This window comes from Corythoichthys intestinalis, chromosome 9 (genome assembly GCF_030265065.1).
Source record: "Corythoichthys intestinalis isolate RoL2023-P3 chromosome 9, ASM3026506v1, whole genome shotgun sequence".
NCBI classification, from domain to species: domain Eukaryota; kingdom Metazoa; phylum Chordata; class Actinopteri; order Syngnathiformes; family Syngnathidae; genus Corythoichthys; species Corythoichthys intestinalis.
The window spans coordinates 47,238,394-47,254,974 of record NC_080403.1 but is presented as its reverse complement, the minus strand read 5'-3'; the positions used below and the strand labels follow the sequence as shown (position 1 = coordinate 47,254,974).

At 38.1% G+C, this 16,581-nt stretch overlaps 1 protein-coding gene across 6 annotated transcripts in view; it reads left to right on the top strand.

Annotated features, from left to right (window-relative positions):
• The first annotated feature begins 1,233 nt into the window (after positions 1–1,233).
• dlgap4b (discs, large (Drosophila) homolog-associated protein 4b) overlaps positions 1,234–16,581 on the top strand; it is a 339,971-nt gene continuing 324,623 nt past the window's right edge. For 2 of the 6 annotated variants that reach the window (XM_057845839.1, XM_057845843.1), the window contains exon 1: positions 1,234–1,483. The gene's annotated coding sequence lies outside the window, so the exon portion shown is untranslated. The remainder of the gene's footprint in view (positions 1,484–16,581) is intronic. The other 4 variants (XM_057845844.1, XM_057845845.1, XM_057845841.1 and 1 more) reach the window with 3 other exon arrangements.

Below are 16,581 nucleotides of genomic sequence, written 5' to 3'. Positions count from 1 at the left end.
CATGAATAAACTTATTAAGAGAACCAGATGCAGAACCAATTCATGTTTAAGGTAGGGTGACCATATTTTGATTTCCAAAAAAGAGGACACTCAGCCCGGCCTCAAGATACTTGAATTTTACTCGAAGTTCACTCAAAGATGTCTATATAACTTTAATATATTTAAAGTGTGCCCCCTCACTCTGGATGGGAAAATGCAGTTTGAAAATAAAAAAAATAAATGATAATGACTAAAATATAATATAATATAATATAATATACATTATATATACTGTATAATATAAAATTATATATATATATATATATATATATAAAATGCAGACCCATGGAAATGTAGTCCAGTCAATACACATACACACAGTAGGCTATGTGCCAACTAAACATTTTTATAAATTACTAATTAAATTATTATTAAATCACGACAATTGTCCTTGACAAATTGTTATTCCCATTCAATTGATATTTTAAACATTTTTATAAATTACTATCACGACAATTGTCCTTGACAAATTGTTATCCCCATTCAATTGATATTCTCATTCAATGTTCTAGATTGCACACAAACAATAACTGAAGTAAACTGACAAACTATTCAACCAGCATGTTTCCAAACGTAGCAGTTCAAAACTACGTTTCCCATAATGCCTAGCATGGTTTAGCTTACTGATAGCTAGCTGAGGCAAAAATCAAACTAGCTAGAAAAGTTTACAATCATCGGCAGCGCAACGATGCTGACACCAAATGGGATTTTACAGTCAAAGCTCCGACAGAAGTCAACAGTTGCCATTATTTGCGTATTTATCGTTAAAAACTTAACAACTGGGCAGGCGTTGTGGCCAAATCGTCAACCCAGTAGATGGCGGTAATGCCTCATGTTAGGGGTAAACTGCCAACAAAAACAAGAAGAACTACTCCTTCCCTCCCCTCTTGTAGGAGCCATGTCAACTGCTGCCACCCAGCGGCCGGAGGGATTCTCTTCAAATTGGTCCCGTGAAAAATCATAAAAACCGGATATTTTTATGAATTTATAAAACCCGCCCAGACGACGAGGATACTACGTGAAAGTAGGACTTGTCCGGGCAAAAGAAGACGTTTGGTCACCCTAGTTTAAGGACTATTTGCCTTTCACTCTATAGAGTCAGTTATTGGTCTGCCACAGGCCCACAGCATCCTCTGTGACACACAGAGGCAGTTCTCCTCCTCTCCTCTCTTTCTCGCTCTCTCTCTCTCCACCCAAGCACGCTTTTCTCTCCGCCTCCTTGTGCAGTCGCCAATGGAAGAGTCGGTCCGTTGTGAAGCGGGTCTCTTGCTTGTCCCTTCTCTAGAATTCACCGGGCAAGCAGAGAAGGACAAATGCTAATTTTCGCCGTAAAGCACCCGCCCTTCAGTATCCTGTCTTGGGAAGTTATTTGCGGTGCACGGATAGAAGCTGCTGAAGTGATCGTCGTCGCTCCTGCGAACCGGAGGATACTGTTCAAGCCAAGGTAAAACTATTGTTGAATTCAACACTAAATGAATGAATAATTCTGTCTGTAGAGGAGAGAATTTTACCTTTATGTGCAAAAAAATGTGACTCACCAGCGCATTAAATGCAAGCCAATGCGTATACGTAACAGCGCTAAAGAGCTAATCGGCAATTTTTCTTCACAAAGTATAGTGAGTGGTTTATTGCTAGTTCTTTATTGTACTACACGCAATTATGTACCTACTGGTTTCGCTAATAACATTTGACCACACATAGACACACACATGTAAACACACCGCGGCCAGAAAGTAATACAATCCATAAAAGATATGTGTTAAAATTGAGGCATTTGCCTAAAATAATTATGCTCATTTGAGGCTGACATTACTAGAATTAATGTTTTGTTACTTGACTTACCAAAATATCAGAAGCAGCTCACATTCTAATGCAGTGCAGCTGTGCATCTACAACTACAACCTCTAATTAAATATTGGATTTCTCATAAAAGAACAATAAGACGGTCAAGTCAGTATTATCTTTATGTACATATTTGGCATTGCTCTTGTTATTTGATTGTGCAAGTGTAGATAATAATGCAGCTCGTGCAGGTTTAGCCAAAATGTCTAAAGGTTAACAATAATCAGTGGTGTTACCAGGATGCCAGGTGTGGGTGGGCATTAGTCTTACCTGGCAGGGCAAAACAAAAACAAAAAAAAAAGCTACGATGCTCAATAGGTCGAAATCCAGCGTAGGGCTACTGCACCTTAAACATGTTTTGATTTATCCTTGAAATAACTGTTGTTGTTATTTGGTCTCAACAAATAAAAGTCGATTTTATTTTATTTGACGTAGAACACATCCATAACTGAACAGTATGGACATGCAGGTGGCAATGTTTTTTTTTTTTTTTTTAGGTAAACTAATGTGGTTCCTCAGTTTTATTATTATTATTATTATTATTATAGTTATTCTTCGTTCCGAAAATCCTATTTGCTCAATTTGTCCCCTCAAGATGCACCAAAATCAGCAGGCAGGTCAAGACAGGTGCAATCTTTGATACCGTGTAAAGACAAATTCCAAATGCACTATGTAGCGCCCCCTAGCAGTCATTCTTTGTCTCGCCGGAGCTTTGAGCCCTACTTAGACCCCCTCAGAATGCTTCAAAACTCACCAAACTCAACAGCCAGGTGAACACTGGTGAAAACGTTGATAAAATGTTAAAAAATAAAATAAAATAATATGCGTAAATTTGTGTAGCGCCCCCTAGGAACAAAACCAACATTTCATTTCATTTCTCTTTTTTTTTTTTTTGTTAACGTGAAAGAGGAGGTAACAACGCAAACTACATGAATGGGATACCATACACGGTGCCCAGACTGCCGTTAGTACTACATCCAGTTTTCTTTGGGTGGGCAGAGCGTGTCCGTGAGTGGGCACTTTAAATCTAAATGGTATGTCCTGATAGGATTTTGAGTTTTTGCAGTGTTCAAATAATGTATGATACCTGCTGTATTGGAGCACATTAAGCACCAGTGCTACTTGGTGTTTTATCCATCAATGACTACCGAGCTAAAATTGCCAGTTAGCTTTGTTATGATTTTGTTTTACACCCTCAACGCTTTACAGCGAGGTTTTATAGATTAAATAAAGCTTGTATGAAAGACACGTTAGCCACGCATCGACAGTAGTCGTAATTAATTGAAACCTAGCCCTCCGCAGGGCTAACGTTACGTCAGCAAGGTACAGTAACGTTAATCTTATTTATTAGTGCTAGGTTATCTTATTTTTACCTTGTCCCGAGTATTGCTCGTCCGCTCTCGGAGTAAATGTGGTGCCTTTGGTGGTGAGGGTGCTCGGCAGGCAGGTCGTGAGGTGGCGCCCGGCCCGGGTTTCGGAGGCGGTCATCGTTCGCGGGGTCCAGCTGGGGGTGTGGAAGCGTTGGCGGGGCCGTGGGAAGCCGGAGACAGGCGGGGGTAGTGTTACGCAAGCGCTGTCTTACAGTGAATACATGAAACAGTGGTCTCCAGCTTGATATGCTTCCAGCCTTTTGACATTTTCCTCTTTTTCTTTGTGCCTTTCTCTTCACTTTTGTCGGCGTCTTTGTCGTTACGTCTATATTCATGCGCGGTTGAAATCAAATATATCCGCCGCTTCTCCCTTCTTCCTTTACGCACATGACGTCAGCGCATTGTGCCGCATTAAAAGTAGAGCTGGCAAAATTAAACGATTCCTCAAGGCAGAGAAAATTCCTTGAACAATTTTTAAAATCGAGTCACTCGAATAATTCAAGTAATTTTGTCAGCTCTATGTAACAGAGTTGTTATGGATTTGTATAATTCCACTTGTTCACATTAGAAGGCACAGTAGCGCCCCCAACTCATGCGGTGACTATAAATAGCTGGGCACGCCGCAGATGGCGCCAGTTGTATTTTGTCATCAGCAGAAGTGAGTTGGATAGCATTGCTAAGTTGCTATTCGCGTTGCGCCAAAGAGCTAACCATGTTTAATTGTTCTTTAGCACGTTGTGGCGAGGCTGTGAGAGTGACCAGCTCGCATCGTGTGCATGTGTTGTGCAGGTACAATTATTGTTTATTATTTGTTCATGCCAGTTGTAATTTGTCATCAGCAAAGCATGTTGTGGCGAGCCCTGTGAGAGTGACCAGCTTGCATCGTGTGCTTGTGTTATGCAGACAATAAAAAGTCGAAATCATCCACGTCTCCTAGAACTATATTAAAACTCAACACAATGCATAGTCCAGCTCCAAATCGCAGCAGACAAAGAAAAAGGGGTTACGCTGGTGCCGTGACCCGGATCGGCAGCGAAGGTTTCCGGGGGTTCGTGTAACGGGTACATGCAGGTCCGTTGTGTAGCGTGGAAACCTCTCTGCCGATTCCTTCATGTGGGGGCGCTGATGGCTGTGCGGGTGGCTTTATGGCGCAGTGGTTAGCGTCCCTACCTGCCGAGTGGAAGCATCGTGGCGCGTGGGTTCGGGTCCCAGCCTAGTCAGAGGTGGAAGCGGAACGGGGGGCAGTGCTGACACTTCACTTACATAAATGTAAATATTAGAGCTTTGAATCTTTGGGCACCTAACGATTATGATTCAGAGGCTCCGATACGATTATTGATGCACCCACCTCCTTTCTTTTTTTTTTTTAATTTTTATTTTTTTATGTTTTGTACATTAGTTCCAAAATTGTTCAAAAATCCTCTCAGGCTAAACCAAACTACTCTTTCAGTATCAAGTTAACATATAACAGTAAACAAATATACAAAAATAACAGTAAATAAAAAACTCCAGTCCCCATTCTGAATCAGCAGCTTTAAACTACATTCAATTAATTTAATGTTGTGAATCAACTGTTACAGTTGTTAAAATTGCTCCTTCTATTCCATAATTTCCCTTCCGTCTATTTTTGTCAAAGTTTTAAAACTATTTCATCATTTAAAGATAGATTCAAGACAAGATTCTGCCGATTTAGGAGTATTTTAGATAAAAAGTTAATTAAGTTCGCTACAACAGAGCCTTATAGAGAGGTCTACTGCTTTGAGATGGCGGCTGTTTACTTATGCCGGAAAGTCTGTCATTTCGCATCTCTATTCAATAATACATCTTCTAACACCGACGTCGTCTGTCATTTTGCATCTAGTTCTACATATACAGTATATGATATCTACTGTAGCCGTATGTTTGTAGCAAGTAGCAACTGGCGTTGTTCGTTGCGGCTGTTGGCCGCAGTCAGGTATGATTGTTTTTTATCTAGCGGCATGAGTTGAACATGATATTTACTCTCAGTCCGTTCCTCATTGCGTCCCAAAGACCGCGCTGACTGTGTTTTACTTTCTCTTTACCTAGTATAATTCAATAATCGGAATTTGGATATTTGTGAATCGTTCTCGAATCTTCCACGGCCGAATCGCGAATAATCTAAGAATCGGAAATTTCGCACGCCTCTAGTAAATATTGTATATTTACAGTACCAAATGTTATGATGATGGTAGCATATGTAATTATTGTTTGTTGCCATTTGAAATGAGATTGAGTAGTCTAATATTTCTTGAGTCTAAATTCATTGTGTTTTAGACGTCACCACATCAGTCTTTATTGTTAAAGATATTTCTGACTCTGATATATATAAATGCTCACATGGTGGAAAACACTGTACTGGACTACCCTACTGCCTATACATATAAACTTAGGGCTGTCAAAATTATCGCGTTAACGGGCGATAATTTTTTTTGTTTTTATTAATCACGTTAAAATATTTGACGCAATTAATGCACATGCCCCTGCTCAAACAGATTAAAATGACAGCCCAGTGTCATGTCCACGTGTTACTTGTGTTTTTGTCTCCCTCTGCTGGCGCTTTGGTGCGACTGATTTTATGGGTTTAAGCACCATGTGTAATTATTGACATCAACAATGGCGAGCTACTAGTTTATTTTTTGATTGAAAATTTTACAAATTTTATTAAAACGAAAACATTAAGGGGGGTTTTAATATAAAATTTCTATAAGTTGTACTTACATTTATCTTTAAAGAACTAAAAGTCTTTCTATCCATGGATCGCTTTAACAAAATGTTAATGTTAATGCCATCTTGTTGATTTATTGTTATAATAAACAAATACAGTACTTATGTACAGTATGTTGAATGTATATATCCATCTTGTCTTATCTTTCCTTTCCCACAATAATTTACAGAAAAATAAGGCATATTTTAAAGATGGTTTGAATTGCGATTAATTACGATTAATTAATTTTTTATCTCTGCGGTGATTAACTCGATTAAAAATTTTAATCGTATGACAGCCCTAATATAAACAGATCAACAGAAAGTTAAATGAACTTGTTGAGCGCATACTCGCACCTTTTGTACCATGTTAATTTATATGCTCTATAAGCAATTTTGCAGTTAATAGGGCATTATATCCTTTATTTTCATGTACTTGAAGTAAAAGGAGAATATATGACTGTTATAAAACTCCGGAAGTGAAACAAGTGTATGAGATTATTGGCTGGTCAGTTCTTGCCCAGCTGGCTGAATGAATTTGATTGGCACCTCTCTAAATAACCGTAGGACCAGATGGACTCTCTTCAACCAGATGGGCTCAATAATAATGACAATAACAACTGACACCCGCTCGTATTTACTGTATTTCCTCGATTTAGTGTCTGGGTAGAATGTGCAAAATCATCTATCAGTGAGGCTAAAAAAGTCTATCAATTATTCAAATAATAATTAATAATGCCAAGTGGAAATAGAGACTAAAGAACCATATACATGGTGATGCTGCAACACCAAACCGCAACAATTGTGTTACGGATTGGCCTGGTGTTGTCTCGGTGACGGAGAAAACGGAACGCAAAAGCGCAAACTTTTCATTTTGGGCTCCAAAGTAAAACGATTCGGTTGCGGTGCGTGCTCAGCTGTCATGTAAATAAAAAATACAGTGGACTCTTCTTGCGCCAATGACATCACTACACACTGCACATAATTTTGGGCATTCGCAGCTGCCAACAATAGCAGTTTCCGCCTTTCTTCCCTGCATCCTGAAACATTTGGTGGCGTTGCTTTTTAATTTATAAAATACATGTTGTCAGTGGAGGAACATAAAATATATGCGAAAATACTCAGTGGAAACACACTATAGTAGTTTTGGTCGGACGACCAGCTAGACTTTTTGGAGACCTTTGCACGTTCACTTGGTTTGCCCTGCTCAGTGGCTGACGCTCGATAGTTTGAGCTACCACTCATCACCCGGTAATTCTCCTCTCCCCGCTTGAGCTCCGCGTTTGCACTCGCTGAATTCACGACAGTGCGCCTCATAATCAAATGTAGCTTATGTATGGATCAATGTGAACTAGGGGTGTGACAAAATATCAAAATGGTGATATATCGTGATACTTTGTATCCCAAAAGTTTATCGATATGCTCCTGCCAGGAATCGAGATATAATTTTGAAAAGGTGTCAATGTTTTAAAAAAAAAAAAGAAAAAAGGAACCAACAAGTTGCTACCAAATCTTCCACCATAATAGTGTCTCGATTAACTCTAAGGCTGCATTGACGATGCTCGACGCCCAATCCATTTAGACTGGGAATGTTTGTTCATTCGTAACTAGAGCATTCACAGTCATTCTGTCCGATTTTCAGGGCATTTACAGGTCACTTGTTTTTCATTATAGGGCATTTACAGGTCATTTCCTGTTGAGTTTGAGTCACTGCCTATTCATTTGGGTCATTCCCAGGTCACTTCCTGTCCTGTAACTTAAAATAAATAGGAAGTGACCCATGAAATACCCCAAAATCAACAGGAAGTAACTAAAAAATCAACAGGTAAATGATCTTAAATGGCCCAAAATTACCTCATTGCCTGGCATGCATAAAAATCTTATTTTTGAACTAAGTGTTTGCTAAAATGTTCAGCTAAAAACAAAAACTTACCGTTTGTATTTTGATTAATTCTCTTGGTGTTGTTGTAGATGAATTAACAGGTCTAAAACTGTTTTTTCCCCCCCGCGCAAAAATAAATAAATAAATAAATAAACAAATAAACAAACACTTGGTAACTTTTCAGTTTTGGTTGATTTTAGCGGTGCCGGTGGACAAAAGCGGTAGTGTTTTGCCTTAAAGAAGACTGCGTTTCCTATGACAACCAGTGCACACCCGCATAGTCTTGTAAAATTATCATGGTTGCCTGCAGATAGATTAAACAACATTTTTGTTTCCAGCGGCTGTGTAAAGGAAGGAATCTTTTGCCAAGGAGCAAAGAAGGGAGATTTCGGTAACACTTTACGATAAGGGTCCCTTAATTAACATTAGTTAATGCATTTATAGACAATATTTCATTTAATCCCTTTTCTAACATTTATTAATATATTAATTAACATGAGTTAATGCATTAGTTTATACATTCGTTAATGCATAACCAGAAAGTAACTAATAGTTTGGTAAAATTAAAAATATACTGTATATAGGCCTATATATTGATTGATTGATTGATTGATTGATTGATTGATTGATTGATTGATTGATTGATTTTTATTTCGAGCAATAATATAGGATGAGGGTTTAGGGTTAGGGTTTGTTAACTTAAGCATTTATAATTTCTTAGTTAAGGGACACATGTGCTACACTTTACAATAAGGGTCCAAAAAACATTCAGTAATGGTTAATTAAGGTTAAGGGGGGGGGGGGGGGGGGGGGGGGTAGTAACTTAAGCATTTATAATTTCTTAGTTAAGGGATACGTGTGCTACACTTTACAATAAGGGTCCAAAAAGCATTCAGTAATGGTTAATAAAGGTTAAGAGGGGGGAACTTAAGCATCTATAATTTCTTAGTTAAGGGATACGTGTGCTACACTTTACAATAAGGGTCCAAAAAACATTCAGTAATGGTTAATTAAGGTTAAGTAATACTTAACTAAGAAATTATAAATGCTAAGTTAACAAACCCTGACCCTAAACCCTAACCCTAACCCTGTATAGGCCTATATATAGTTTTAATTTTACCAAACCATTAGTTACTGTCTGGTTATGCATTAACTAATGCATTACCTAATGCAACAACTAATGCATTAACTAATGCATTAACTCATGTTAATTAATATATTTATAAATGTTAGATAAGCAATTATATTAATTTTTGTAATGTTACTTAAACATTAGTTATTGTCTAAAAATGCATTAACTAATGTTAGTTAAGGGACCCTTATTGTAAAGTGTTACCGAGATTTCTATTCACAAGTTGTTAGGACGACAAATTTGGGCCATTTTATTACATCTGCTGATTTCAGATATAGCTTTTGCTTTTGTTTACAATAATGTATTGGTTTGTCTGATGTTTTAACTTACATTATATTCAATACAACAGCTCGGTCCTTTAGAAGCTTGGACTATCAACCATGCCATCAAATTAACAATGGCTCCAGGACTAGCCCACATTTTAGCACAGCTTTTGGAGTGACCTGAAAAGCAGACTGTGTTAGTAGCCTCAACTGCCCCCACCCACCCAAAAAGGAAGACAAAAATTGTGGGTTATGCTTACTCAGAGCCATTTGAGTCCATCTTGCATCTCTCTCTCTCTATCTCTCTCTCTCTCTCTCTCTGCATCCTGCCACTATGCACTAACTCAGACTGTGTCTCATCACATCTCGTCACTCTAACCAGCACTCTGCCCTCCACTGCTCATCTCCCTCGCACGCACACAAAGACGGACAAAGGCCCGCAGCCATGTCTAGGCTCGCTTATCCACACTATATGTATGTATAGCTCGTGTCACAAAATGTTCGCTTTTGTCTGATTTCTTGATTCATTTGATGATAGGGTGTGCTGCTCTTGGAGCATTCCGCTGTACACAATAACATCTTTGGCCTCAGCACTGGATAATAAATATCCCTATACTTTATGATTTTCAGTTTATAACAAGTGTTTAAAACAAACAACTAATAAAAACACAGTCTTATACCATGGCACATAGGGGTGTGCCAACTTAGGCACCCCACGATTCGATTCGATTACGATTCAGGGTGCTACGATTCGATTATTAAACGATGATCACGGTATTGACGATGATTCCGGTTATCACGATTATCGATGCATCGTACATTACTAATTAATAAAGTAGCCAATTATTTATTTGAAATATCCTAATGATATCCTAATTCAACGGGAACGATGGATACATGCACATACAGTACAACAAAAAGCTGCTCTTAAACTCCTTTTTTATTTTTATTCATTTTTTAACAAGAAAGTGCAAAAACATTAACTGTTTCAAATGCAGTAATTAAGGTTGTTCCGATCATGTTTTTTTTTTGCTCCCGATCCGACCCCGATCGTTTTAGTTTGAGTATCTGCTGATCCCGATATTTCCCGATCCGATTGCTTTTTTTTTTGCTCCCGATTCAATTCCAATCATTCCCGATAATTTTTCCCGATCATATGCATTTTGGCAATGCATTAAGAAAAAAATGAATAAAACTCGGACGAATATATACATTCAACATACAGTACATAAGTACTGTATTTGTTTATTATGACAATAAATCCTCAAGATGGCATTTTACATTATTAACATTCTTTCTGTGAGAGGGATCCACGGATAGAAAGACTTGTCATTCTTAAAGGATAAATGTGACTTTGTACATTGTGAATAAATATTGCCATCTAGGGTATTTGTTGAGCTTTCAGTAAATGATACTGTCGCCATTTAACTGTTCTTCCCAAATGCATGATGGGAAGTGCAACCATGACCGTGCGTAGTGGCACCAATTGATATATCGTCTCTGCGTTGGGAAGTAACATAGAGTGTTAAGGAAAAGATCAACCACTACTGTTCTTCCCCACATTACTTCCCACGATATTTATACTTGATGAGAGAGGGATTTAAAGGCTTTAGCCAATTAAAAAGAGGCTCCAAAGACTGCCAAAATTTTCTCTACTCATTTTACGCTGCCTGTTAGCTCTATATATAGGTTAAACGGCGCCATTATAGATTGAACGCGACAATGCGTGAGTGGGTCGTGCAGCGCATGCGTTACATGCATTAAATAATTTAAAATGATTAATTTTGAAAAAATTAATTACCGCCGTTTACACGATAAATTTGATAGCCCTACTTTAAGCCGAAACTAAAGACTCTGGATGAATGTAAGACATTTTGTCTGTAACGTTAAATACAATTAGAAAACTATTTAATTAAAAAAAAAAAAAAAAAAGAAAGAAAAGAAAAGGCATGTCCGATATTTTTTTGCCGATTCCGATACTTTGAAAAGGACGTGATCTGACCCGATCGACATCTTTATCAGTAATTATTTCTCTCAACAATTCAATAAAATTTACACTAATGGAATGAATTCCACATTTTCTGGAAACAAACAAAGTGTCTTTAGAAATAAGACCATAACCAATATACTTTGTTTTCACAGATTTCTGTACTATTTCGCATGTTTGTAGTGTTACCGCTGTACTTAATCCTGGTTTTAAACGTTCTGCATCTGGATTAAGTTATGTACACCACCAAATAAGCATAGCGCTCGGCGCTAACTAGTAACATCTCAAAAACAACAACAATAAATGCTAACAAGTACAAGAGGGTTTGTGTACTCATTTCTGATAGATGGACACGGGATTTAGCAAAACACTAGGGACTTTTTCCAATTAACACCACTTGAACCTACAGCTGGACAACTGAAAGGAAAGGACCAACGAACTATCTCTCTTCCCCTCTTGCTCTAAAAACTTGCGCACAGAAACGCGACCGCCGGGTACCTGCTTGTCTCATACACAAATTTATTTTCCAGTCTTTTGAAAAGGATAAATCTCTCGCTCAGCAACCGGCATCATCTATCATAACGTTGTGTGTGCGTCCGTTAAAGGTGTCCGGGCGGCAGACGTGTCTTGAATTTCATTCCGCTACGAGCGGCTGTCATAAAGTTATTAGGGAAAATCATCGTTTTTGAACCTTTGTCAAGTGTCGAATCGCGATGCATCTAAGAATCGATTTTTTGGAACTCCTTTAATGGCACGTGACACTTTTGTGTGACGCCTTTACAGTCCCTTATATTTGTTGATCACTGATGACACCGAAAACCCAACTCCTTAACGAGATTCTTATTGACAGAAAAAAACTGAAGTAATGGAATAAGATAGAATGATGGATGATTCGATGTAACGGCTTCTAGCGGCAGCTAATGTAATGTCCTCTTTGTTGTTTGGTTATGATTGAGACTGCTGATTAGGCATGTGGCGGTATGAGATGCTGACGGTATGAAAAGCAAAAATATCCCGGTTTCATAGAAATGCAAATACAGCTCTATAATGTGTTACTTTGAGATATTTGGGTTAAAAAACCTTTTTCCATTGAATTGGATTTTTATTTTTCAAAACATATTAGCAAATTGGAACATAAATATAATGTTAAGTTAAAATGAATTTAAAAAAAATAACAAATAAATTCCTAAATAAAATTAAAATAAATGCAGTCCTTTCGGTAAGCCTAAACCCATACCCACAGCTCAACATTATAACCATCAGAACAAAAATGAATTAGTTTCCATAAAACGCATGTGTTTGACTCGTATCATGTTTACATTATATACACACTCTTTCTTAACACGGACAGTTGCCAGAGGAAAAAAAAGCACCACATGTTTTACCACCGCTAGACGCACTAAACACGCTGGAGTTATTAACTCTCGTAGCTGGTGACAAACGTTCATGGCAGTGTTTGCGAACCTTTAATTTGGTGTAAATACAAAATCATATTGGAGGTATTGCCTCCTCGGCAGCCACCTTCCACAAACATGTTTTAATTGTCTGTTGGCCGTCCTCCTCTAAGGCTGTCTAAAACTTTATACCATAGTATACCTCGGCACATGTCTACTACTGACATGACTAGCGAAATGATTTGCAAGGTGTAAAATCTGATACTGTCATGTTCGTGTTCTCAGTATTCTTTTTATTTATTCCAGCATCTGATTGAGCAGGATGGGCGTGGCAAAGTTACGCACCTGTGGAGCATTAGGACACGCTGTATTTAGGGACTCCTGTGTCTATCAGCTGTGTCGTATGATTGCCATGCTTACCGCTGTGTTGTATCCGAGTTTGACCATTTCGATTTTTTGTGCTCTATTTTTCTATAAGACTTTGTGATCGCATTAGTAGTACTACTATTTTGTTACACTCGCATTTTCTGGCATGCTCCCTGAGTTGTACTTTGTTATATTCGCGGTTTCTGGCGTGCTCCCTTCGTTGTACTTATTAAATACAAACATTCGCTATTCCTGGTCTCCGAGTCTGTGATTGGATCCACATCAACGGCTTGCTGTTCATTACAGATACTGTCTGTTCACAAGATGAATGCTAGAAAACAATTAGTTACACATGCATTTAACGCATTAAACAAGGTTTTACAATAATAGAATTTCTTTTCAAAGTTACAAGTGGTGTAAGGCATTAAGCTTTTGAAAAAAAGTAATAATATTATTGACTTACAAGCTCGTTATTTTTTTTGTTTTTGTTTGACCATGATCATTAAGTCTTAATCTATGTTTATAAAATTCAATGAGGGAGCAGGGGTATGGCCACGAGCATTTCGGGAATCTCTCCGGCAGAGGTGCACGATAATTATCGGTTCGATAATTATCGGTCCAATAATAGGAATTATGACGTCATCCCAATAAATCCAATAACATTATTTATCGGCCCGATAATATACTGTATTATGTTTTTGCCACGGGGTCGGTGGATTGGGATATTTGCATTTGTTTCCACTCCTGTTTTGCCAGTATGCGAAGTTTTGTTACTGCTCTAGAGGCTGTATTTTTCCATCACTGAGTGATAAACCTTACAATGGCAATTAGCAAATGTTTGCATTTTACAGTGTTAGTTATAAGCTGTATGCTGTCCTATAATTGCCAGGTTAAGAAAGTTGTTTCATGGGCCAAGACCACAAAACTCTCCTCTCCTGTTGCACCAAATGTTTTTGTCTGATGACAAAGCACAATACCTGTTGGGTTTATGTTTTAGTTCAGTGCTCATTGTTCAGGGAACACATCTTCAATGACATTGACTGATTGTGATTGACTCAAATTATATTTACTTGAAAAAATAAATATGGGCACTTTATTTGAAGTCAAAACTGTTCTTGTCTTTGTTTTAGTTCATCATAATAATGTTCATGTCATCATGAAAAATCTGGTTAGGTCAAAGGCAAATCTATGCTGAATCCACCACTAGTATTTTTTACTCTCAGGTGTTCAAAAACTCAGATGAATATACATTTAAAAATTACATATATATTATCGGTTATCGTATCGGTATCGGCCTCGAGGAGCATGAAATTATCGATATCGGTATCGGTTTCAAAAAATGGATATCGTCCACCCCTACTCTCCGGTAACTTCAGAATTTTTGTCGGCAGTAGTCAAGAATCAGTTGAATTTGTGTAGTCAACTTTCAAAGATGACCTGAGGTTCAATTGACTGTACTAACGTGTCTTCGAAGATTTCTTTGATTTCTTAACTCCAGTATTTAAACGTTGTTCGAGCCATTTCGATGTTGTTAAATGCTCTCAAAGCTAATAATTTAGCCTCACTTGGAACATTACTTTATGGTCCTTGTATTTATATTGTTTATAGTTCGTTGTGTATTTCACCTGTTGTCTACAATCATAGGGTATTAAAAAAACATGTAAAACACACTTTTGGAATTGAATAACTTCAGCTTTTGATTTATATGGCACGTAGTTGTCAGACGAGCACCTGAATGCTTCAAAAAATCTTATATATGAGTACACTGCCTGCTGAGGTAACTGAAGGTGGCTTGCCATTTGATATTTGCTTGACATTTAGTATTTCACGTTTTATCAAAACTATAGCTCTTCTCATGTCTGCCACATTATGCCTAATCGTTGCGTCCTTCTTTATGGGTTCAAATGACAGTAGAAGTTGGTAGGCCCGTTAGTTTCAGAACAGATTAAGTTTTTTTTTTTTTTTTTTTAAATAATTATGCATTTCGGGCAATTTTGACTCTCGGAATTTTTTTACAGAATGTTCAGGTTTCCGCCTATAGACTGATGTAGAGAACGCGTACTGCCCAAATATGGACTTCACAAACGCCGAGGAAAACAATGTAGCTTTCATGGCGGTGGCGTGACCTTTAAAAAGCGAGCATCAAATGGGAGCAGGTGAACCCTTTGGGTAACAACCACCACCGCTATGTCCAGTTCTTCTTTGAAGTGTATAGTCTGAATTCATGCTGGCCTGTCCTACACACATGCACTGTATTAGTCATTAGCGTGTAGCGTAGTCATTAGCATAATCCATGTGGCGAAACATTTGCACATGGTGAAACCAAATTTTCTAATGGCTGAAATATTTGTTGTTAACTGATGTAAGTGGGTTGGTTGCGGATCCTACGTGTTGAGTGCTGCAAAGTCTGAGTTCAACTCCTGTGCTGGCAATTAGCGGCAAGATGATATGGAGGGCTTCGGCACGGGCCCATTAGCTGCGCCAGGAATGTGGACGCGCTAGGCAGGGGCCCACAGTGGCGTGTTGTGGACGCTGGGTCCGAGCGAGGGGTATGAGACCTGGACAGCAACTTCCTCAGCCGCATTCATCAACTAATACCCCTACCACATCACTGTTTGAAGGCTGCATCGAGTGCAAGTCGGTGCCCCTTACGTTAACAGCAGCTTTTTAGCTCAGGGGCGGAATTTAGGGGGTTACTGGTTGTGCAGTCTGGTGCGGGTCTTTAGGGGGCCCAGTTTTCGGGCGTACAGGGGCGAGAGTAGAGTGTAAAAAGAATGTATGATAATGCACGGAGCTAAAATACAGTAGAGTGTATAAGTGTTAGAAATTCTTTATAGGGGTTTCAAGTAGGGCTGCAGCTATCGATTATTTGGGTAATCGATTAATCCAACAATTAGTTAGGCTGAATAATTGAGTCATCTGATTATGAATATTTAATGCGTTGCAGAATAAACTTTAGAGTATGTAAAATAAACAATTGTTTATGCTAGCAAAAATCTTGAATTTGGCTTGCTAATATCACACATTCAGAAGAGCATTAAATCAGAATACAAAATAAATACCCGAGTGGTTCTTCAAACTAGGCAGAATTGCTCTTTCATTTCACAAGTGCAATAAAGGCATTTGAAAATAAATTAAAATACCTGAGCTTAGCCTCAAATGATATTAAAAGGTTAGGGTTAGGGTTAGGGTTAGGGGATAAAACAAATGAGGCTCTAACTACAACAAAAGAACAATTTGTTAACTTACGTAGCAAAAGTCCTTAAATAGTCTTAAATGCTACAAAATCCTAACTTTTTAACAAAGCAAACACAAAACATATTCCTACAAAAACTGCTCAATATACTTCTAAACTAAACAAATAATGCATAAGGAAACAAACATACCTTATGTTGGTCTTAACGCGGAGAAGCTGGAGTCAGCCATGTTAGACAAGTTTTGGCATATTGACTATTGCCACTAGTGAGCAGTGTATCCACCCAAATCACTAAAACAAAATGCAACCCTTTCAAAACAAACCATTACAACATCCCTATGTTCAAATGAATCCTCAAAGCAGCGAAATCTGAGTTTGAAGACCTT